Genomic DNA, 23,157 nt, shown 5'->3' with positions numbered 1-23,157 from the left:
ACCTCACTTTTCTTGATGGTAGACTATCTCTCAGGGTTTGATGTGTAGCCCCAACCTCTAGCTGTACGTTGAAGGGGAGGAACTGGTGTTGCATAGAGGATTACAGGGATCTCAAAGTCAGTATTCCAAAACAGGCAGGATACAATGAGGGAGTGAGAGAGGGAATGGGGTCATAGATAAAATACTAGAGCTGTGAGTTCAGTGATGACTAAAATCTGACCCAGTCCCTGCCCACCTAGAGCTTACAGTCAAGTTTTATAAAATACATTAATCAAATAATCATACAGCAAAGGAAACGTACATGGTGCCTTGATAGTTTGCAGCTGGGGGCTGAACTGAGAGTCCTGAGAAGGCCTCCCCGATAAAGTGATGTTTGAAATCTGATGGATGAAAGGGAATTAAGTGGGCAAGGGAGCCCAGGCCTTCCCTGGCTGCCCAGCAGCAGGAAAGAGACTCTCATGGCTCATTTTAGTAAATAAAAGAAGTCTAGTGTTATTGGAACAGAGGAAAAAGAAAGTGTGATTGAAACAGAGCCTGGAAAAAAGGTGGAATGACACTATAAAGAGCCTTGTGAATCCAGGAGAAAGATTTCAGTCTTGAACCACAAGAAAGCACTACATAGATTTGTGTCTTTATAAAGATGCAAAGTGGTGACATTAAAAGATTTACGTTTTGATAGATCACTCTGGCTGTACTTGGAGCACTATTCTGCTTACTTCTCAACTGTCTGCCCTTTTTGGAGCCCAGAGTTGTTTCTGCAGAGGATTAAAGCAAATTACTCTTCCATCACACTGAATACATCAGAGTACATAGTGACTTGTTTTTCACATCTATACTGAATTTAAGGTATTTATTCCCGCCTCTTATGCCCAAAGCTGTTTAAATTACCATGGAAATGGTTTGTCTACCGTCATACCATCATAGTAACAAATCTTAACTGGCAGGCTTCTCTTGGTAATGCGTCCCTCTGGAATTTATTAAATTAAATTTATATTTTCTTTCTAAAAAAATAGAAATGCATATATTTATTCTGACACCTGCTTGATTATTGCATTTAATTATATGCAAAGTCCCAGTCAATAAACAGGCATTTATATGTATAGTAATTTTAAATTGTATTGCTATGACATTTGCACTGTTTTTTGAGATGTATCTTAATACATAAAAATGAGATATAGATAATATTATCCATGGTCAGTAACACACAAGATTTTTTTCTAAGATAAATGTGATTTATTAAGGCATCAATTCAAAATAATGTATCATACTTTAATATAGAGCATTATCCTCTGCTCATATTAAACTCCTCTGAGCGATATTATTTCAGTAATCCATTATCACTTCCCCCCAACAAATCTTGGTGAAATAAAGACAAAAATTGTATAATTTATGTGACTAGAAAATTAATAAATAAGCTAAGGAAACATGTCAGAAAAAACACAATTAATTCTAGAACACTTTTTTCACTGATCCTCTACTTATAAGCTGAAGACATTTGAAGTAAAATAAAGCACTGACTGTCCTGTCTGGACAAGTCTTGCCAATCTGTCATATATCTACATCCCAGATGCCGTTTGTCATTTCTCCCCTCAGTCTGTGGAAGATCTAAAAATACAAAAAGACTTTCTAAGAATAGTAGTATTAATATCTTGAAACAGCCACACTATTTTTAAGTGTTGTTTTCCATTGCTCTTTTCTGATAAAACTAGCTCCATACTCCCACCCAGTGGGATACCTTCACAGAAGGATTTAAGAAGGAAGAGGAGAAAGGGGGGGGGGGCGGGGAGAAGAGAAGAATAATAAGAGAACTAGAGGAAGAGGAGGATGAAGGGAAAGAAAAAGAAAAAATACCTTTTCCTTTTAAATCTCACAGTTGGAAAACCTGGTTTTCCAACTTTACCTTTACCTTTGACCCCCCCCCCAATGCCATTTTCCCACTGCTAAGCTATACTCAAAAATGTCTCACCTCTGTTTAGCAAAATGTGATCTTGCTATGTGCATGAAACCTGGGAATACAAATATGTCTGATTAACAATGCTAATCCAGTGTTGCTTTTGACAATATTTCATTGTAATTCAGCCATCTAGAAAGATGTATATTTGAAGCTCCAATTGAATGCTGCTTGAAAATTGGAGGATGAGAATGAGGCCATTTTAGTGCCTTCATATTTTAAATTTTTTCAGGGGCATTATTTTAAATGGATTCAGAAGTTTTTCATATAGGAAGATATGTGAAGTAAAATAATTTGTATAATTTTCCCCATTAGAGGCAATTTAAGTGAATTTCCAGAATTGGCAAATCTGTAAATACCATCAATCATTTATTCAACAAATATTTGTTGATCATCTACCAGGTGGTGAGAACTGAGGGTGTGAAGATGATGAAGAGTGTGCTGCCCTCACAGTGTCCTTTATTGTGAGGACACAGCATACAAATAACAGAATATAATGTCAGGTAGCGATAAACAGCTGAAGAAAGTTAAAGCATGTTAAGGAAACATGAATAAGTTATCTAAGGAATAGCTGTCTGAGGAAGTGACATTTGAGCAAGAAACAAAATGGCATAGAAGACTAAGATGCTGTTGAAGATCATTCCAGAATGAAAGAATACAATGGAAAGGGCTGTGAGGTGGGCATGTGTCTAAATAATGTCACAACACTGCACTCTTGTCAAGTAAGCATATAAGACCTAAATACTATCAAACATTTTGAAAGAAGTCTGATTTGTATAAAACGTAATTGTTCCGACTTAACCAAAACTTGGAGAACCATTCATATTCTCCTAATAAATGTAAACAGCAAGAATTCAGTTTTATTTCAATTACTGTAAGATAGTTATGAATTTTCTTGGCCACGTCTCTGGATATGCAAATTAGAATTTTTATTTTTCTATAACTCACCTTCATCTCCATTTTAAATCAACATTTTACCTGATGGAAAAACATAGTCATATTCAATTCCAAGTCAGTTATTTCAGACCTTCTCCCCGAATGACATGAATTCGAGAAGGCTTACACAACACCATGACAGAGAGGTAGAGGTTGGAGGTAGAGGTAAGAAATAGGAATGTTTTATTTTCTCATCTATTAAAGTTCATATCCTGCTGGGTCTTTTGATATGTTCCTTTTGTTACACTGGCAACTGCTGAGGGATTCTGCCTTCTCACTGGGTCAACAACAGCATAAGCTATGGTTGTTTTCTGCTCTGCAGCACTGTCATCACCACAAGATCCTTTAGGTCCTCATCATTCTCATCCCCAAAAGAAAAACAGTGGCTACTTCCTGTATCCCTTGAGAGCTTATATAAATACAAGATGCACCTTCAAGTCAACTTTAAAAGGAAGGTGTAGGGTCTAGCCTAGCTGTTAGCGTTTTCTTGATTGGCTTCGGCTGCAGTAAGCTGCTTTGCCTGGGGTCACATGCATTGCTGGGTGGTCCACACCCAATGATAGAGCAAGGTGTGGGGATAGAGGCTCAGCCATTTCAGACAGCCTAGGAAACTGGCAATTCTTGTTCCAAAGCTTCCCATGAGGTTGGTCAAGGCTGTATCATGGTTGGACTTCTTCTATCCTATCCTGCTTTTCTCCCTCTTCCTTTTAAAGATGTTACACCCCTAATAAACATCTTGCACCCAAACTCCATCTTAGCGTCTGCTTCTGGAGAGCCTCCCTTGTAAAAAGGCTTAATTACATCAATTGAATGAGTCTACCGCACACTCTTTTGCCCAGGCACATGATACAATTGTTCCAGTTCTATTTTCCCACACCATGGTCATCAGAGGGACGTACCATTCTGCCACCCAGGTAACCCGGTAGAAAGTCCCCTTTTATTTCACATCTCCAGACCTAGTGTGGGGTGTTGATCTTGTACCACTCAGCTTGGAACTACGCCCAGAACAGGAGGCAAAGTGTGCGGGTCTTTCATTCATTCTTGGGAGTTTCTTTCTTCTCCAACTCTTCTATCCCTCGGAACTGCAACTATAAAAACTGATAAAAATTAAGTTAGCAAGAGTTCTCCCACATATGTGGTCTGATGTCTGGATCGTAGCTTTTTGTCTAAGTATAACAGTAAAAATTCATCCTTTTTCCTCTATTCCAGAACAACTCACTCCTCGCCCCAGTCACCCAATGATGGATGAATCATGTTTAGCATCTTGAGCTAAAGGGAAGGGGAAGGTCATAGAGTAAAAGTAAATTCAAGACAAAAGAAATATATGTTTCCAATGAGACCCAACCCACATCCCTTTGGGCCAGGCACAGGACCCACCTCTGACCAGTCCAAGCCCTTCCCTGGGTGTTTTAGTAACTGGAGCAGAATGTGGGACAAAGGATTTTTACTATCTAATAACTAAGTTGCAAGAAGCACTAAAAGCTGCTAGGAGTCATGTACAACCCTCCCCTGCTCCTGGACAAAGAGTTCATTTGCATGACAAAATACAGAGGAAAAGGCAAGAAACAAAACCATCCTCTTGATATTCAAGACCCTGAATCAGTATCTATGGACCCCAGAATTGTCCTATTCCTGCCTTCCTGAAGCTGATGTTTAGCTCCACCTTGGACTCTAAAAACTTTCCCAGAATCCTTCCAATGTTTTTTTTTTTCCATAAATTGATATAAGTGGGGTTCATTATATGCAATCAAAATAATACACCTTATAAAAATACATTGGAACACTTGTATATCCAGTGATGACCTTTGGCCTATGAAATGTACCCACAATTTGTCGAGGGTTGTTGTCCCCACTCACCACACACACACACACACACACACAGAGGCTTCTAGGCCAAGGAATAATCTGCTCTCTGAATGACAACTTAGTCAACTAAATATACTCACATGCTCTCAACTCAAAAATTCATTTCTGCCTGTTAATCTAGGTCCATTTGTCTAGGTCAGCATCATTTGCATATAAGATCTGAGCAAGATGTACTTAATTGACTAGTGTTGAGTGTCATATCTAGTTCCTTAAGGGAGTCCAAATACATCTGAAAAAAATTAGCATTATAGTAATTCACTTACCTATGAGAGCATTCAATGATTCCCAAAATCTCTGGTTTTTATTATTGGTTCTTATTTCTCATCTTTGACATCACCCAGTCCTTTTCACACATCCTCTGAATAAGAATTCATCATTTCAGTGATTCCTGATAGCATAATATATTCTCCAGTGTCTGTAATTTAAATTTCACTTTGAAAACTTTCTCAGCTGCTTGTGATTGAGATTGATGGACCTAAATGACCATGGATGCTGTGGAGGCCCAGAGGAACTCTAAATTTTGGCTCCTGTTCCTCTGCATGTGATTCTTAAAGGAGCTCAGTCCCACAGAACACAACTATCTGCTCCATGTGGATAATAAAACCTCAAGAACCACATTTAAGATGGGATGTCTTTACCAAGAGGGCAGAGATATGTCACAGTATAAAAAATGCAACCTATTGCCACAGCTTAAAACTTCATAAATTGTGTAGTGAAGTGGTGACAAAGATGACAATTGCTGGTCTTTGTGTATCTCAACTCCAAGATTATTGATAAACCTAGAAATCTAACCTAAAACCTAGATATCTAAGCCAGATAGCGAACTTGAAAGCAAGAATGTCAGATTGTGCTGGAAGTACTAATCCCTAAAAATAGTCTCTGCCCTATTTCTGAACAAGGAATTCACCCTCATTCAGTCTACCTTGAACCTCACCTTTCCTCATGTAGCAACAATACAAACTGATCTAGCTGTCCAGCTGATTTGCTGATATTCACACTACTTCCTCTTTGCACCCATAAACATATTCCGTTATTGGAATTCTTCAGTATGTGCATCTCTGTCCATAAGTCCTTTCCATGAAGGCCCATGGACACCTATTCTAGTGATGCCATAGCCTTACCTGGAGCCATTAACACATCCCACAATATCTGTCTGGATTTTTCCTCACTCATATTTGCCATCTGGTATTTCAGTAAGTACTAAGTGTGATGTCCATGCCTGAAAGAAAGACTACCCTGAAAAATTTCAAGGCTCTTCCTACTCTTCATGCCAACATACATGGCACAACCATAGGGGAACGTATGAGTGAATTTAATCGCCTTTGTACCAGTATCATCATCAAGGATTCTTTCCACAAAATGACCCATTTGATTTGACCCATTTAAAAGTAGTCACCATAGTCAAAATTTTCTGTACTCAGTATGATAGACCTGAATACACAGCCTCACAAAGTAGATAATTAAAATTATAGGACATAGCCATTTTCTATTTGTGAAAGGCTCTCATAAGTAACCCCAAATTAAAGCTTCCCTGTAACAGCATAATGCCTATAATTTCTACCCTGTACTAGGCACATAAATAATAGCCACTGTAAATGATAATAGCCATAGCAGTTATAATTTGAATATTCAACAGATATTTACTAATTGCCTACAATATATCATGCTAGAATATAGAGAATCAGTAATGAGGAAATAATTTGGGTGTCTACTTTCATGGAATTTAGAGACTAGCAAGAATGACCAATAAACTATCAAGTATAAATAAATGCTATTTTAGTGACATGATAGAGGAAATAAGAAGTATAGGATGCTATAAGAACATGTAATGGAAATACATGTTCTGGGGAGGGAGAGTCAAGACAAGCTCCTTGGAGGAAGTGATGCTTAAACTCAATCCTGAAAAATTAGACAATCATCAGTTGGGAGTTGGGATGAAGGAGAGAGATGAGAAAAAATCTGTGTTTTTCTCAGGGGAGGGGAAGGGGAGGGATCAGTGGGGTAAAAAGGGTGGAGGTGAAAACAAAATGACAAACTTGAAAAGGTTAAGGAAATTAATTCTAGCTGCGTGAAAACACTGCATGGAAAGAGAGAACTGGATGGGCAAGGAGGGGGCAAATAATGAAATTCAGTGAAAGACATGCTAAGAGAATTAGAATTTTTACCAAGAGCAGTGGGAAGTCACTAAAGGGTTTTTAGGCAATGGCATAGTAAGATTTGTGATTTAGAAAGAATGGCATGGATACAATGTGGAAAATGTGCTATAAGAACTCAGAACTTTCCTTATCACTGCCATAACAAACTCTACTGCTTTTAGAATCCACTTTCTACTTTCCATGAGTGTAGGTGCATTTCTTGCAATATGGTAAACTGGAAAATCTATAAGCCCTCAAACTGCAAAATCCATAAGCACATTGGATAAATATAAGAAACATTTTTAAATACATGGTAGGTCAGAAGAAAGCATCAACATTTCAAGGAAATTTGAAAAAAGTAAAGAGTAATTCAAAAGTTAAGAGTGAACTAAAATCCAGAACTGTAAATACCATAAATACCAAGTTGGTGGGATGCATAGGTGAAGTGTACTGTTGCTCTAACCAAGGGCCTGATGGATTACCTGCCTTGTACTCTTGACCCTCCCCTGTAAAACTAGGATCCTCAAAGGGGACACCTTCACACAACACGGTAGGCTATAAAAATGCACCCACCAGAGGGAAGTGAAAAGGTAGCACATCTGTTCTTCTAGTCTGGTTCTGTGAGCGAGAGGAAAAGAAATCTCTGCTAAGAATTTGTAACCATAGTCCTGACCTCAGTCAAGTTTGGTGTTTGAATTCCCACAGGATGCTGAATCCAAATCTCGAAAGCTTGAAATTAATATAAAATGTTGGCCAGTGGCTAATAAATCTTTAAGACTCTTGATAGCATTAAATGAAAAAGTCATTCTTAAAGGATACACCCTAAACCCAGGCAATAAAAGACAGCCTGCAGAGGATAAGCAGTCCAAAGTTAGAAAGAATGTAAAGAAATCATCCACTGAGAGCAAGAATCAGCAGATACTATAAACAGCAGGTAAGACCTTCAAGACTTCAGAACAATCTTATATAAAATACTAAGTGTATTTAAGTGATTTAGTATATATAGAAGGGAATGAAAAACCTAAATAAAAATAGCAAATACAATCAGAAAAATCCAGGCAGATTTGAAAAAGAACCAAATAGAAGTTTTAGAAATTAAAAATTTAATCAAGAGTAAAAACAGAAAATTAAATGAAGCTGAAAACATGATTAGTGAATTGTTAGGCAGTGTTGAGAAAATTACCAAGAAAGCAATGACTATATAGAAGAATAATGATTAATTTAGGGGATATAAAATCTGTAGGTGGAATAGAAAATCTAAAGGTGGAACTAACAACATTTGATCACAATGACATGGAAAACATGATAAGAGTTAAGAAAGAGAAAGCATTCCAAGTCAGTTATATTGGTTGGAAAGGGAGCAGCAATTCTAATTTTTTAAAATTTGCTTAAATATATTTGTTTAAATATTAAGGGTAACAAAAGAAATAGATAATCTCATTTCAATGGAAATACATAATTTCCAAATGAATAAAGAGATTAAAAGACAAATTCTGTCAATCCAATAGAACACATAAGAAGGAAAATACAAGCACAGGAAAAACATCATTAAATAAAATGGTCAAGATAGATAAAAATTGATAATAATTACATAAGCATAAATGTAATTTTTAAATCCCTAAGACATATGGACCCCAAACAATTGCGGGTAAAAGGATAGGAGAAAAAAAAAAGATAGCAAATACTATCAAATACTACTAGTAGCAAATTCTAATCAAAAGAAAACTAGCATAAGACAAAACAATTTACAGACAAAAGAAAAAATATGTGAAAGTGTTATTAGACATAAAGAGTAATGGTATGATAAAAGGAAAGGTTCACCAGGAAGATGTTATAGTTATACAATAACTTGTGTGTACCTAGTAACATAACTTCAAAGCACTCTAAGTTCTCATTTTTATTGTCACAACAGACTCATGAACTGAGCATTACGATTATGTACATTTTACAAATGGAGAAACTTAGGTGCAAAGAGGTAGGTAATTTGCCCAGAATCACACATCTAATACATGACAGAGCTGGGATCCACCCATTTCTACCACAGTCATTCAAGATTCAAAAGGTCATAGAAAACATAGAGTTGAAAGCAGTTCAGCTCCTACAGCAGTGCTCTCCACTTCGCAGGCACTTTAGTGTTGCCTATTTAATCTTAAATATACTACAAGGTCTTTGAGTTCACAAGCCATGCCTTAGAATTCTCTGCTGCATCCAGAGCACCTTATACAATCTATTATTCATAAAATACATATGACTCTTCCAGCCAGTGTCTGACAGAAAGTAGGTAATCAATAAATGTTAGCTCTCTGGACCTCAGAATGGGGTGGTAGGAATGAGTTTTGGAAGTCAGGCAGACAGGCTTGAATACCACCTCTCCTACTCTTAGCTATGTGACATAGGTCAGTTTTCTCAGTGTCTTTGAAATGTACTTATCTCATCAGTTAACAGTCATACAATAACACCCACCTTAGCACTACAAGCATTTAGTGAAAACAGTGTGTGAATAGACACTGACACATAGTAGGAGCTCATTTAATATTACTTATACTTTCCCTCCATTAGATAATTGATTTTATATGGTCTTGATCCTAGAGTTTTTCATTAGTCAGGGTTCTCCAGAGAAACAGAACTAAAGGAGGCTGAGAAGTTCCACAAGCTGGAGAGCCAAGAGGCCGGCGGTGCAGCTCAGTGGCTGGAGAGCTGGAGAGCTGATTATGTAAGACCTGAGAGCCAGGAGCATGAAGGGCAGAAATCAGTGTTCCAGCTCAAGTGAGGCAGAGAAAGACTGAATTCAACCTTCCTGTGCCTTTTTTTATTCAAATCGAGCCCCCAGTGGATTGGAGGACGTCCACCCACACTGGAAAAGGCCATCCACTTGACTCAGTTCACTAATTCAAGTGCTGATTTCTTCCAGAAGCATCCTCACAGACACACCCAGAAATAATGTTTAACCAGCTGCCTGGGCATCCTGTGGCCCAGTCATGCTGACACATAAAATTAACCATCACAAGTTTATTACAGACATTAGACCCAGAGTCAAAAAAAGTCCTGCGCTTGACTCTTTCTGAGTGTGAAATGTGAAACATAGCTCTCATCAACAGTGCAGTCTCAGAACATCAGTAACAGTCCATTAACACCAAAACGATTTTCTGAAATACAATTTTAATGGACAGGGTCTAAATTCAGAATGAATGAAAATAGTTATTGTGACCACTACGTTTTAGCAAACTGAAGCTCCTTAGATGGACAATAATAAGCAACTCACACAGAAAACAAGTGCTTCAGAAACATTAGAGGAATAGAATGCAAGAGGATGACTCAAACAGGTAGAGCACCATGCAGCCAGGTGAAGACCACAGCACCAGAAAGTTCTCCCTGGTGTGCTGTGGTCAGAAACCGAGTTACCCCTGTGTAAGTGTGTTTTAATTAGGGACATTCAGGCAGACAGTGAATATAAAATTAGGTTGTCAACACTACAAATAGCAACTTGTTTGAATAATAAGAAAAAAAGCACATATTTTCAAACTGGATTCCTTTAAGTCAGACTTCCCACAGCAAGACCACAGATTTACAGATTTTATTCTGAAAGAATAAACAATCCTTGTAATGAAAGAGGAGAGTCCTCAGGCACTGAGCCTTCTGACCTCTTTACCTTCAGCCAGATCCAAGGGGTAAACCAGAATCTATGAAATTTATTTGTATAGTGTTTGTGTCTGATACATCTTTACTGCCAGCACCTGGCATCATAGGTAGAAGGATGGTTGCTTCAGTGTATGAGTGAATTAGTCTAATCATGTTAAAAATAAACATCTATACTCAAACCATTTGAAACTCAAGTCCAACATTAACTCATGTTTAACAAAGGAAAATATCTTAGAATCCATCAAGCCAGTTGGTTTATCAGCCTTGTGTTGGTGTCTGAAGGTTCTGTTTCTCTCTGATTTATCACAGATGCCAATCCTCCCTTTTAAAATATACTTCCACCAAAGTATAAGAAAAAAATTCTTATTTATGGAACTCCTGGCTCGATGGTACTTGAAAATCTCTCTCCTAGAACCCAATAACAAGGTGTTTTTTTGTTCACAACTTGCAAAGGTTGCTATGCAACCATATCGTGCCACAGAATATAGGCATGTGGATTGAAGTGTTAGAATAAAATCAGTTGAATCAGTTGAATGTGTATATGTGTATGTAGGCAAATACTGTACAAATTATCAAACAGTAATAAGCTGTAAGTACAAAGCAGTTTCTCTGTGAGGGGAAAAAAAAGTGAGCCAGAAGCAGCAGATTTTCTAGTTAGAATCTTACAAAGTTCTTACAGTTAATTAGACCTGTCTTTTAATTTGATCACTCAAACTGCAGCATAGGCGTAAGGCAAAAAGGAAAGAACAGTGGGTGGACAGTTAGCAGCTAAATTGGGCAGGCAGCACACACCAGTATAACTCTTTTCTTTTTCCATTGTGGGTGGGAAGAATATAAGAATATATAGAACCAGAGTTTGGGGCTAAACCATGTGTGACAGTCATTGTAACAAGATGGAATTCATGATATTCAGAACCTCACATTCTTAGTCAAGCAAAGTGTAAGGATGCACTTAAAAATATGTAGGTCTGTCACGGCAGAAGCAAAACGGAGGTGTCCAAATGGAAGTTTTTTCTCTCCTACTGAAATAGTCTCCCCCAAATACCCCAAAGCTGTATGGACTAAAAAAGATCTTTTTAAGTCTTTCTCACTTGGGAAAGTAGTAGTATAAATGAAATTGTTTCCCCAAAATCTGGTTGGGCAATTGCACTGCCTTTATCATTGCCCTTCAGCTAAAGACCGCCGGAAACATCTATAATTGAATAAGTTGGGTTTATTATTCACTCATGAAGCAAAGGGGGAAGAAGCATGGGGAAATGTGGGCCATCTCAGGAAGAGGGTGGTAGAAAGAGCCTATAAGAGGATTGGGCTTTGGCTGGGTGCTTTCGAGGAGAGTCTAAGAAAGTAGAGGTTCACCCTAGATGCTGTCAGAAAGCAGGGACAATTCTGTGGTTGGGTATCTCAGTAAAGCCCATCTATATGGACATCCCATCAAAGAAAGGCTCCTGCTGTAATTGGTAATAAAGTAGCGGTCCCTTATGTCACCCAGGAGAGGGGGATGCTTGCTGTTTTGTAAATAACACAGAGATCTTGTTTTTATATGTGCTTAAAAAGTCATGAGGTGGCCTTGTTTTGTCACACTCTGTTGCGGTCTCAGAGTGGCCTTGTCTGATCTGGGGGTTTGATGAGTTGGTGTTTGATTCTTTCTGTCCAATGGGAGAATCACCAGCTGTAAGTACCAGGCCAGCACCAAGTAATTCTGAAACTTAGAGCTGTGTCACAACAGTTTCCCAATGTCAGGGGCTACTTTTTTCTTTCTCACCTCTGAATGTTTTGGAATAATAAATTTTTTGCTTAATTGTGAAATTAGAAGGTACACATGAACTAAGGTTGAGATCTTTGGGTACCATGTTGGATTTACTACATGAAGTAAAAGGTTTACTGCCACACATTATATGATCTTCTTTTATTCACATTATGATGGATCTGTTTTCTCTGAAAATCAACACAATTTCCTCTGCTCAGTAACCAGGCTGCCCATAAATACAAGTGACACACTCCTACTGATTAAATTACTATAAAGTTGACATTTATGTAGTCCTTATTTACAGAAGAGCTTTATATCATCCTGTCCATTATTCTTCACAAAAAGAAGACTATGGAAGACCTAAAGAGCACAGAAAGCTTTCTGAAAGGCATAGAGTAGTGGGGCCAGAACATGAAGTCATCTTCTGAACTGAGCATCCATTCCTAGTGTGTTCACCCTTAAATTTGTACAAACACTAAACAGCATGGCAGCTGAGAGCAGCTCTGAGACCAGGCGACTTCCATGCGTTCCCTGTTCTGCCACTTATTACCTTTGTGATCTTGAGAAATTTGTTTCACCTCTCTGTGCCTCCGTTTTCGCATAGTGTGAGCTAGATACTATGAAAAGAAGGTTTTTTTCATAGCATCTAGCTCATAGATTTGTTTCAAAGATTAAACAAGTCAGTACATGAAAAGAGTTTAAAACAGTGCAGACATATCATCAGCATTTATTAATTGTTAGCTATGGTTCAAGTACCTCAGAATGCAACTGAATTGGAGATTTGGCCATTGAAGAGTTAGTTAAATTAAAATGAGGCCATGAGGGTGAACCCTAATCCCATCTGAATGGAGCCCTTATAAGAAGAGGAAATTTGGACATTCAGAGAAACATCAGGGCTGTGTGTGCCAAGAAAAAAATAACTAGATGAGGACATAGCCAGAACGTGGCCATCTGCAAGGCAAGGAGAGAGGTCTCAGAAGAAATCAAACCTACTGACACTTTGATCTTGGACTTCTAGCCTCCAGAGCTTGAGAAAATAAATTTCTATTGTTTAAGTCACCAGCCTGTGAGATTTTGTTATGGCAGCCTAGTAAACTAATGTTAGCCATTACTGGTGGTGGAACAATCCCAACAAATTTCGGTGGCCAGCTCATAACATTTGTACACAAAGATATAGATGAGATGCTGAAAAAGACCACAAAGTTACTTTTTGGACATTTAAAAATAGCTTAAATCTTCTCTTAGATTTTTTTTAACTGTTGATTTTTTTTAAGCTTCTCATAAAAATCTTTCTTCCTATCCTCACTGATACTGCCTTATATATCACTGTATATAAAAGCATACATTTATTGTTTCATGCATTTTAATTAGTGTGTGATAAAATCCACAAAGTGAGGACATAAGGAGATCAGTTAAAGATGAATGGAAAGATGATAAAGCCATAAATAAGTCTGTAACTAAGCTGTAAATGAGAGCCAGACCATGGCCAGTCACCAGGAAAAGATCCTTCTGTTAGTGCTTTCATTTTGCAAATTAGCGAGATCCGGTAAAGAGATTCTTGTTAGTGTCAGGAGAGGCTGTGCTAGAGCAGGGCTTGCAGCTACCCACAGCACATACCTTAAGACACTCCCCAGCAGAGACCTTTATGTCTACTCTGGAAGTAGAAAGTTAGTCCATGCAGGAATTGGGAATGGTCAACCAGTTCTGACAACAAGAACGCTCCTCCACTACTGGCATATCTAAGAACAATTACTTCCCATGAAGCCTCTCAATCATGCAATCCTAGGTCACCTAAAACAAGCTCAGCTTCTCCACAAGTCTGCAAATCTCTTTATCCCTTGCTTTTCTTTGCTAATCTTCTAACCCTTCTTCCCTCAAGCTGTTGACTCTACTATTTCCAGTATTTCCACTGTACATTCTAGCACGTCACTCCATTACCATTTATGGGAAAAAAAAAAGAACTTGGAGTCAGAGGAACCAAGTTTGAGAACTGGCAGCTTCATGAAATCATCTAAGCTAACTATTCCTTCTATTTCTTATCTTATTCCTCCATAAAATCAGGGAGTGTTGGCCAGAAAATAACTTAAGAACAGAAATATATTGAATGGGGAAAATACAAAAAATAATAAACATTGTATAGAAAAACATATTAAATATATGGTATACAAAAATGTAAATGCAATATATATTACAAATATATATAGGAAAATATAAATTGTATATATTAAAAAGGCATAAAGTCATTAATTTCATATCTTCATCGGAATCTGTGTAAATCATCAGAGATTAAAAAAAAACAAAAACAAAGAAAGAAAATGTGTAGACCATGGAATACTTTGGATTCTTCTACTTGCAAGAGTAAGGCTAGCCAAAAACAAACATGAAAATCAGTCAAGTTGAGCTAAACGTCTCTTGCAAAATTGTGATGTACAGAAGCCGCTCCTGGTTGTCCTGGCAATAGATACCAACCCTACTCCTAGCTATGGCAATAGCATTAAAATAAGAAAAAGTGCAAATAAATACAGCAAGCATTTATTAGAATTAGATCCATGAAAGGATGATGAAAGAACTGGGGAGGAGTGTGAAAAAGATTGTATCACCAAGACTGATGTCATTATGGGGTAGGATATGACCCATGGATAAACAGACTAACTTGAACCCATGAACTTGAGAAAACTTCTGGACCTATTCCTTCCCTCACTGTTATTTAGGCTGGGCTGCTAAAATAAAAGTAATTAACAATAATTGAGTAGTATTAAAAAGACAAAAATGTATTGTTCTCTCAACTGATAGACTGAAAGCGCAGTCCAGGTCAGAAAGCTGCTTTGCTCCACATGTTCATTCAGAAACCCAGGTTCCTTCCTTCATGTTCCTCCACCATTCCTTAGTGCCTCATCTTTATCGTATGATTAAATTTGGGTCACTGTTACAATAAAATTGCATCTGACTAACATGCATAAGAGACTGTGGTGGGACCTACCGTGGACCAGGTCCAGAAGTGGCACACATCACTTCCATTCGCATGTGTTAGAGAAAATTTAGCCACATGACTATACCTAACTTGGAAATAGAACTAGTTGAAAAGTTGAGGGGTCTAAGGGGTAGAGAATGGAATCTGCCTCAATATCAAGGCCACATCATGATAAAATAACAAAAGAAAGATAAATGGGAGTTAAAGATGTATCTAACTTGGATTTTTTTAGTTGTCAGTGTCTTTTTCTTTCTCATTGAATAAAGTAGGTATAATATAAAAAATGTCTAACAATAGCTAATTCATACAAAGTATTCTCAGAATTCCCTAACAGCAATATAGAGCATATTCAAATTCTTTAGGGGAAAATGAGTAATACAGTGTAAATCATCACCATATGTTGTCTGGGATATTTAATTGAAACAAATTTTGTGATTATTTTATCTTTTCTAATCATGAAAAATGTAATTCAAAATCTGTTTTATGCAATTCTGAATCACTTTAAATCCTGTTCTCATTTTTCACATTGCAATAGCGGGAATCCAAAAGAAAACTTTTCATTTAATAAATTCAGTTCAAGATAATACATTTATGTGGTAACCTAGGTAATAGTTGCCATAGGTCTAGAATGCATAATCAGTTTAACATTATATTCATAATTGGTGCTATACTATAGCATCTGATTACTATTTTACATAAAGTCATAAACAAATGTCTTAATCTTTATGTTACCTATCAGTACCAAATATGCCTATTTATTATACCACTGTCAACATTTCAAGTGCCAATTTAAAATTTGTTCTTCCTTGCCTATTCTCCTCAAGATCAAGAATTTTGCAAAATTTCCTAATTGTGTATATGTATGTGTATTGATGTTAAAGTTGCTAACAGCTATACAACTGAAATTCTGTAAAAATTAAGTATGTTTCTATGCTAAGAATATATACAGAACATATAAAAATATTTTCATATAAAATTCATTTCTACTAATGTGAAGGAAAAACTGGGCTGGTCTAACAAGATAACTCATAAGTCTAGGAATGTGAAGGAGAGGCTGGGCTGGGCTAACAAGTCTAAGTATTGGAATACTGATCTGAGTTCTGCTGGACTAACTTGTAAATCTAAGTTAATTAGTGTTGGTTTGCTGTTTATGTTTTTTTTCTAGCCAGCTGGGTTTTCAAAGATACATATCTGGCTTTGGAATGTTGGTTTGCTGCCTCCCTGCCTCCACCTTTGTGATGATAATGCTGCTAAAGCTGTTCCATGCCTATTGGCCGAATACCCCAAGCTTGTACTTTACCCTATAAAACCTCATGTGCACGTCTTGGAGGTGCTCAGAGCTTCGGAGTAGAAGCCCCTCTGAGCCCGCCAGCGTAATACATCTGAGTACTCCAACCCTCCGAGTGGTGCTTGTTTCTTGACTGGCCTGTCGTTTCCGTAACACTAATTAGGTCAACTCTCCTATTATTTAATTATTTAAAATTATTTAACTAACCACTATCTAGAAAAATAGAATATTTGGCCTTAACTTACATGTGTAATTCTTAGATCTTTACTGGGTTGTAATTCATTCTGAAGTCCTTTAAAGTTTTGATTGGCGTTATCGGAGAATAGGTTCTTGCCTTGTTCAGGGAAGAATTCAAGAGCAGGCATAGTAAAGTGAAAGCAAGTTTATTTAAAAAGATACACACCCCATAGACAGAGTACAGGCCATCTCAGAAGGCAAGAGACAGAGGAACACAAGGTGCAGAGTGTTAGTTTTTATGGGCTTGGTAATTTCATTTGCTAGTGAGTGAGAGGATTATTCCAACTACTTTGGGGAAGGAGCAAGGATTTCCTGGAAACTTTTTGATCTTTTATGGACAGCCTGTGGGTGTGCCATGAGGCTCAAGGTCTACTGGAAGTTGAGTATTCTGGCATCTTGGTTGAGATGATGCAGGAAAACGGATGTGGGTCATGAGAAGGGCCAAGTCCCAGGTCTCGGTTGAGCCCCTGGGGCGTGCCCTGCCAGGTGTGGGCCCTTGGCTTTGCACAGGAAAGAATTCATGTGCGAGCCACCGTTGAGTAAAGGTACATTTATTTAGAGAGATACACACTGCATAGAGTGTAAGGCAAAAGAAAGGCAAGGAAAGAGGTGTAGGAATTGGGTGCTCAGGTTAAAGTAAAATTAGGTACACACTCCATAGACACAGTGTGGGCCATCTCCAAAGGGGAGAGAGAGCGCAAAGGGCCACTAGGCGTGGTGGTGTCACTTTTTATGGTCTCAGTAGCTTCACAGGCCTACAGGTGGGTTCAATCCATCTGCCCTGGGGAAGAAGCTGTGATTCCCAGGAATTGGGCCACCGCCCATTCTTTGGCCTTTTGTGGTTAGCCGTGGGGCTGTCATGGTGCCTGCGGGCATGTTATTTGATCACCACGCTGTTACAATGAGCATATAATGAAGCTCAAGGTCTACTAGAAGTCAAACCTCTTAATCCTTAAGGCCAACCTGGAGGTGAATCTTCTACCATTTTGGTGTTAAATTGCTGTCATTCTTTGAGTGGTTGTGCCCTGTACCCTTCCCTCCTGTCTCATAACAACTTAGTGTCACACCAGGCAAAAATGATTGCCTCTTTTAAGCTGTTTGGTAATTTTAAACGAAGAAGTAGCATTACACAGCAGAGTAAGCAAGAGCCTAATGTCAGACTTGCAATCAAATTCCATATCTGAAAGTAGCTATTTTGATTTTGAGCAAGTTACCTGAAACGCAGCCTCAATTTTTCATTTTTCACAGGATCATTTTCAGTATTAAATGTTGTCATGTATGTGGAAACAATCTAATAATAATGGCATGTGTGAGCCTGTAACAATTACTATAACTTAACTACCAGTTAATTTTTCCTTTACTTGGTTAATTATAGATGTAGAAATGTATATTAGATGCTGCTCCAAACAAAATATTTATGTAATTTATATTGATATATTTAGCTCTTGGCATCTAGGGTAGTAACTTTTTCATTAGCAAAATTCATCCAACTCTTTTTACCAAACAGTATTTATAAAGAGTTTAGCACTACCTATAGTCAAAAACTTTAGCAGTAGAACTTGACTAGCTTCATCAACTGACTCAACTGTATTTCAGATCTCTCATTTAGTGAGAGAAAAAAATATATAGTCCAAAGAATACAATATATTGTGCCTTTTAAAAAATAATGTCTTCTAGGGATAAAATGTAAACACACACACACACACACACCCCTTTGCATTGCTTCTTTTTTCTCAAGTTCCAATTCCCTTTTTCTTAACCTTGCTTTCAAAGAAGGCTTTCCTCCCTGCTGTGAATGTAATGAAACTGCTCCTGTCAAGGTCACCCATTGATTTCCATTTTACCATTTCCAAAAGTCAACACCCAGTTTTCATCTTACTTGACCTCTCAGCAGCATTTGACACAGTTGAGCATCTTCCCTTTGAAAAAAAACAAACAGCTCTGGCTTCCCAGGACACCACATGTCCTGGTGTTCTTCCTTGCACAGTCTGACTGCGCGTCTTCTGTCTCCTTTACTACCTGTTCCTCTTTATGTCTACCTTTGAATTGTGGAGTACCTTGGGACTCAATCAAAGGCATACTTCTCTATATGCACTCACTTCCAAAGGTGATGTTAGTCATTCTCATTGTTATAAATTTCACCTATACTCTTATGACTCCCAAATTTAATCTCCACTCAGCTTCTCTGAGCTTCATGATAATCTTAAACTCTTTACATGTCAACTAGGAATCTAAAATACACTTTTTAAATTTTTTAATTTTAATTTATAATTTTTTAATCAATTCTAACATACACATAGTTTTATTATTTTAACATCACTGAAATAAGGATATGTCTTACAACCAGTAACATGTTAGCTTAACTGCTGACAGTTTTTTTTTTTTTTCCCTTCATTAGTGGTACAAAAATAACGGTGTGTCTTACAATCAATAGCATCTTAGATTTGACCAAATTGACCCCAGGATTATCCGAGAAAATCTAGGAAAAGCAATCTGTTTTTGTCTTGTTCAATATACAGGTTCAAAGAGTGTAGTGGTCAGTTTTGTCAATTTGGCTGAACTCTAGTCCTCAGTTATTTAATCAAACACTAATCTAGGTATTTCTGTAAAGGTATTTTGTAGATATGGTTAACATCTACAATCAACTGACGCTTTTTAAATTAAAGTATGGCTAGTTATGTGTTAGTTTCTGGTGTATAATAGTGCTTCAGTCATATATATATGTGTGTGTATATATATATTCTTTTTCATTATAGGTTATTATAGCTATTGAATATAATTCCCTGTGCTATATAGTAGGACCTTGTTGCTTATCTATTTTGTATATAGTAGTTTGTATCTGCTAATCCCAAACTCCCAATTTCCCCTCCCTCTCCCCCAACCCCTGCCGCTTTCCCCTTCGTAACCATAAGTTTATTTTCTATGTGAGTCTGTTTCTGTTTCATGATTTTTTTAGATTCCACATGTAAGCGATGCCCTATGATATTTGTCTTTCTCTGTCTGACTTATTTCACTTAGTATGATAATCTCTAGATCCATCCATGTTGCTGCAAATGGCATTATTTTATTTTTTTTCATGGCTGAGTACAACTTCTTTGTCCAAACATCTGTCAACGGACATTTAGGTTGCTTCCATGTCTTCAGCCACACAGACTTGTTGCCATGTTAGGATCTTCTCACTGCTGAACCCTATCCTGGAATATCCTTACCCCAGATCATCAAAAGGATTGAAACTAACTTCCAAATCTCTTCTCAATTATTATCTTATCAATGGCCTTCCTCACTATGCTATTTAAAATAAACCTCCCACTATTTCTTCTTATTCTGTTTTTATCTACAAAAATGTGAACAAAGAGATACTCCTTTCAGACCTTCCTCTGAGAAAGATTTGTTGCCCAGAAGTGAGGAGGGGGGTTAACTAACAACCCCACTACTAACTCCTTCAGAGCCTGCCTCAGTTTTGAGTGCAGGTGACACTCTTCTCTGGGTGACCTCAGCCAATGTGTCAATGTGAAGGAAAAGCTGGGCTGGTCTAACAAGATAACTCACAGGTCTAGGAATGTGAAGGAGAGGCTGGGCTGGGCTAACAAGTCTAAGTATTGGAATACTGATCTGAGTTCTGCTGGACTAACTTGTAAATCTAAGTTAATTAGTGTTGGTTTGCTGTTTATGTTTTTTTTCTAGCCAGCTGGGTTTTCAAAGATACATATCTGGCTTTGGAATGTTGGTTTGCTGCCTCCCTGCCTCCACCTTTGTGATGATAATGCTGCTAAAGCTGTTCCATGCCTATTGGCCGAATACCCCAAGCTTGTACTTTACCCTATAAAACCTCATGTGCACGTCTTGGAGGTGCTCAGAGCTTCGGAGCAGAAGCCCCTCTGAGCCCGCCAGCGTAATACATCTGAGTACTCCAACCCTCCGAGTGGTGCTTGTTTCTTGACTGGCCTGTCGTTTCCGTAACAGATACAAGGACCCAGCCATTTCTAATGAGAACTCTTTGCTCTGGAGTGCCGCACTGGACTGGTGGGAATACTGTCAAGGGCAGCAGCATAGTTGACCTCTGCCCAATCCTGCTTCCCCCCTTTTCTTTTCACTAATGTTAGTCCCCAGTAAACCTTTTCACTCCTACGTCCATTTCAGTGTCTACTTTCTAGAGAACCCAAGAGACACAGCAAATTATATCATCTACTTATTTATTTATTGTATCTCTCCCTCAATAGAATTTAAGTTCTATAATAGGCAGTGAGTTTGTCTTCTCAACTGTGTATTCCCAGAGCTCAAGATAGAATCTAGGTTAAGGTAGGTACTCAGCAATTAATTATGACTAAAGAATGACTTCAAATGAGTTAATTCCCTGATACGTAAACAATATTATAGCACCATTAATAAAATATAAATAAAAGAGGAAAAATACCAACCACAATTTTGCAACTCCAATAAATCAAATCTTTAAACTCTGTTTCTTTTTCTTTAGCTACACCCTTACAAAATTATTTAGTTATATAATTTTAGTCACAGCATCACAGATACAATTTTTATTCTATTAATTTTAACTTAACACAGAATTTTTCTAGGTTATTATAGCATATTCAGATTATACATTTCTAGTGTTGTTTATGTTCCATTAGAGAGGTAGAGGATGATTTTTTATTGTTTTTTAAATCAAATTTTTCAGTATTAGAAGTAACAGCACAGTAAATTTTCCTTAAATATTTGACTATTTTAGCAGAGCTAGATTTGATATCATGTCAGGAACATGAGGTTGGGGCCAGGGAATAATTTTTTTATTATACAACACCAGTTACTGCACTTCACCAAAAAACAATGTGAGAGATGTTAGAAAAGATTTTCTCATTTTGAATGGGTTCAGCAGAAATAATATAAATTAAAGAGAGAATAAGAGTTTTGCATGACCTCTAGAATTGTCCTTGTTTGACCTCTAGATTTGTTTTCTAAATAGACATGCAGACTTATAATTATGTTCTCAAGCTCTGTGCATACAAGGACAGATGCTAATAAGATGTAAATAGATGGTACAAGGTTCATACTAAGGCAATTTGACATGCCTGGTCATTAGAACACAAGCTACTTAATTTTAATAGCAAGAGACTTTAAATTTAATAATCTAATAATAGTCTCAGAAAATTGACAATGTGAAAAATTATATTTTGTCACATTTTGGTAATATACTGTGTAAGTTGTGATTTGAAAATGTATAATCCAATGGTACTTCCTAGTCCTTGATACAGACAAGTGGAAGCTTCTTGACACATGATGCAATAGAGGAAGATCATTGAGAATCTAAGTATATGCCACAGACTATAAGATCAGTCACTGGAATTATTAAATACCGTTTCACCAAAATTCTCAAACATTCTCCTGTTCTAGTGCTCCAAGTAATTCCTTGACCTATTTACAACAAAGCTTCGTAAGGACTTAAGGCTTAACCTGAAGTACAATTGAAATTATTATATTAAATTAATTCCATTATGAGAGCAATACATGTACTTCACTATATTTAGTTAAGTTAGACTAAGCTATGGTAAGAGATTCCAAAATTTCAGGAGCTTAAAACACCAGAGGGTTTTTTTTTCTCTCATGTATCAGTGTGGCTCCCCTTCATGCAATCATTCAAGACAAAGTTTCTTTCCATCTTAAGGCTTTATCATTCTCATCAGCCTCTGCAAGTAGCCAAAACAAGAAAGCAAGCATGGAAGGGGCCAAATTACTATTGCAAAAGATAAGAACGACGCATATTATTTCATATAATTATAAATTTCACATATTTAGCCATGTGACTACACGTTAACTACAAGGGAACAGGAGCTATACAGTCTAAACATGTCCATTACCATAGTCTTACTAATGTAGGAGAGAATGATTTTAGAAGAAAAGTGAGAGTCTGTTAAACATGTATACGAAATTAAAGCACTATAAAATCTACTTTTAAAAGTAAAAATTCCCCCTTCAAACCACTCCTCAGAGATAACTACTATAAAGGATTGTTACATATTCCAACTTACCATATTCGTATGTTTAAATATATTTTAAATGAGTCCATGGTGTGCCTAACATTTTTCAACTTTAGGATAAAATTAATAATTCTTAATATGGCTAGCAAGATGCTAAATAAATAACATCTTGGCTTCCTCTTCCCACACGTCACTGCACACCAGCCACATAATCCTTTCTTCAGTTCTTAGGACATTCCTATTTACATTTGAAGTTTTTCTGCCTGGAATCTTCCAGTTTTCTTTTTTTTTTTTTTTTTTTTTGGACTGGAGCTTTCCCATTCTTCAGATCTCAACTCAAAAGTTATCTTCTTAGAGAACCCTTCCTTCAGCATAGATCTAAGATAGTATCTTCAATACATTGACTCTATCTCAT

General features: G+C 37.2%; 1 long non-coding RNA gene across 2 annotated transcripts in view; it reads right to left on the bottom strand.

The window, feature by feature from the left end:
* The window catches only part of LOC116667792, a 28,769-nt gene extending 23,598 nt beyond the window's left edge, over window positions 1-5,171 (bottom strand). For both annotated transcript variants that reach the window (XR_004324872.1, XR_004324871.1), the window contains exon 1: window positions 3,787-5,171. This is a non-coding gene — a long non-coding RNA (uncharacterized LOC116667792). The remainder of the gene's footprint in view (window positions 1-3,786) is intronic.
* Between the last annotated feature and the right edge of the window lie 17,986 nt (window positions 5,172-23,157).

The sequence above is a fragment of the Camelus ferus genome, chromosome 12 (genome assembly GCF_009834535.1).
Source record: "Camelus ferus isolate YT-003-E chromosome 12, BCGSAC_Cfer_1.0, whole genome shotgun sequence".
In the NCBI taxonomy this organism is placed as follows: domain Eukaryota; kingdom Metazoa; phylum Chordata; class Mammalia; order Artiodactyla; family Camelidae; genus Camelus; species Camelus ferus.
This window is presented reverse-complemented; position numbering and strand designations above follow the sequence as displayed.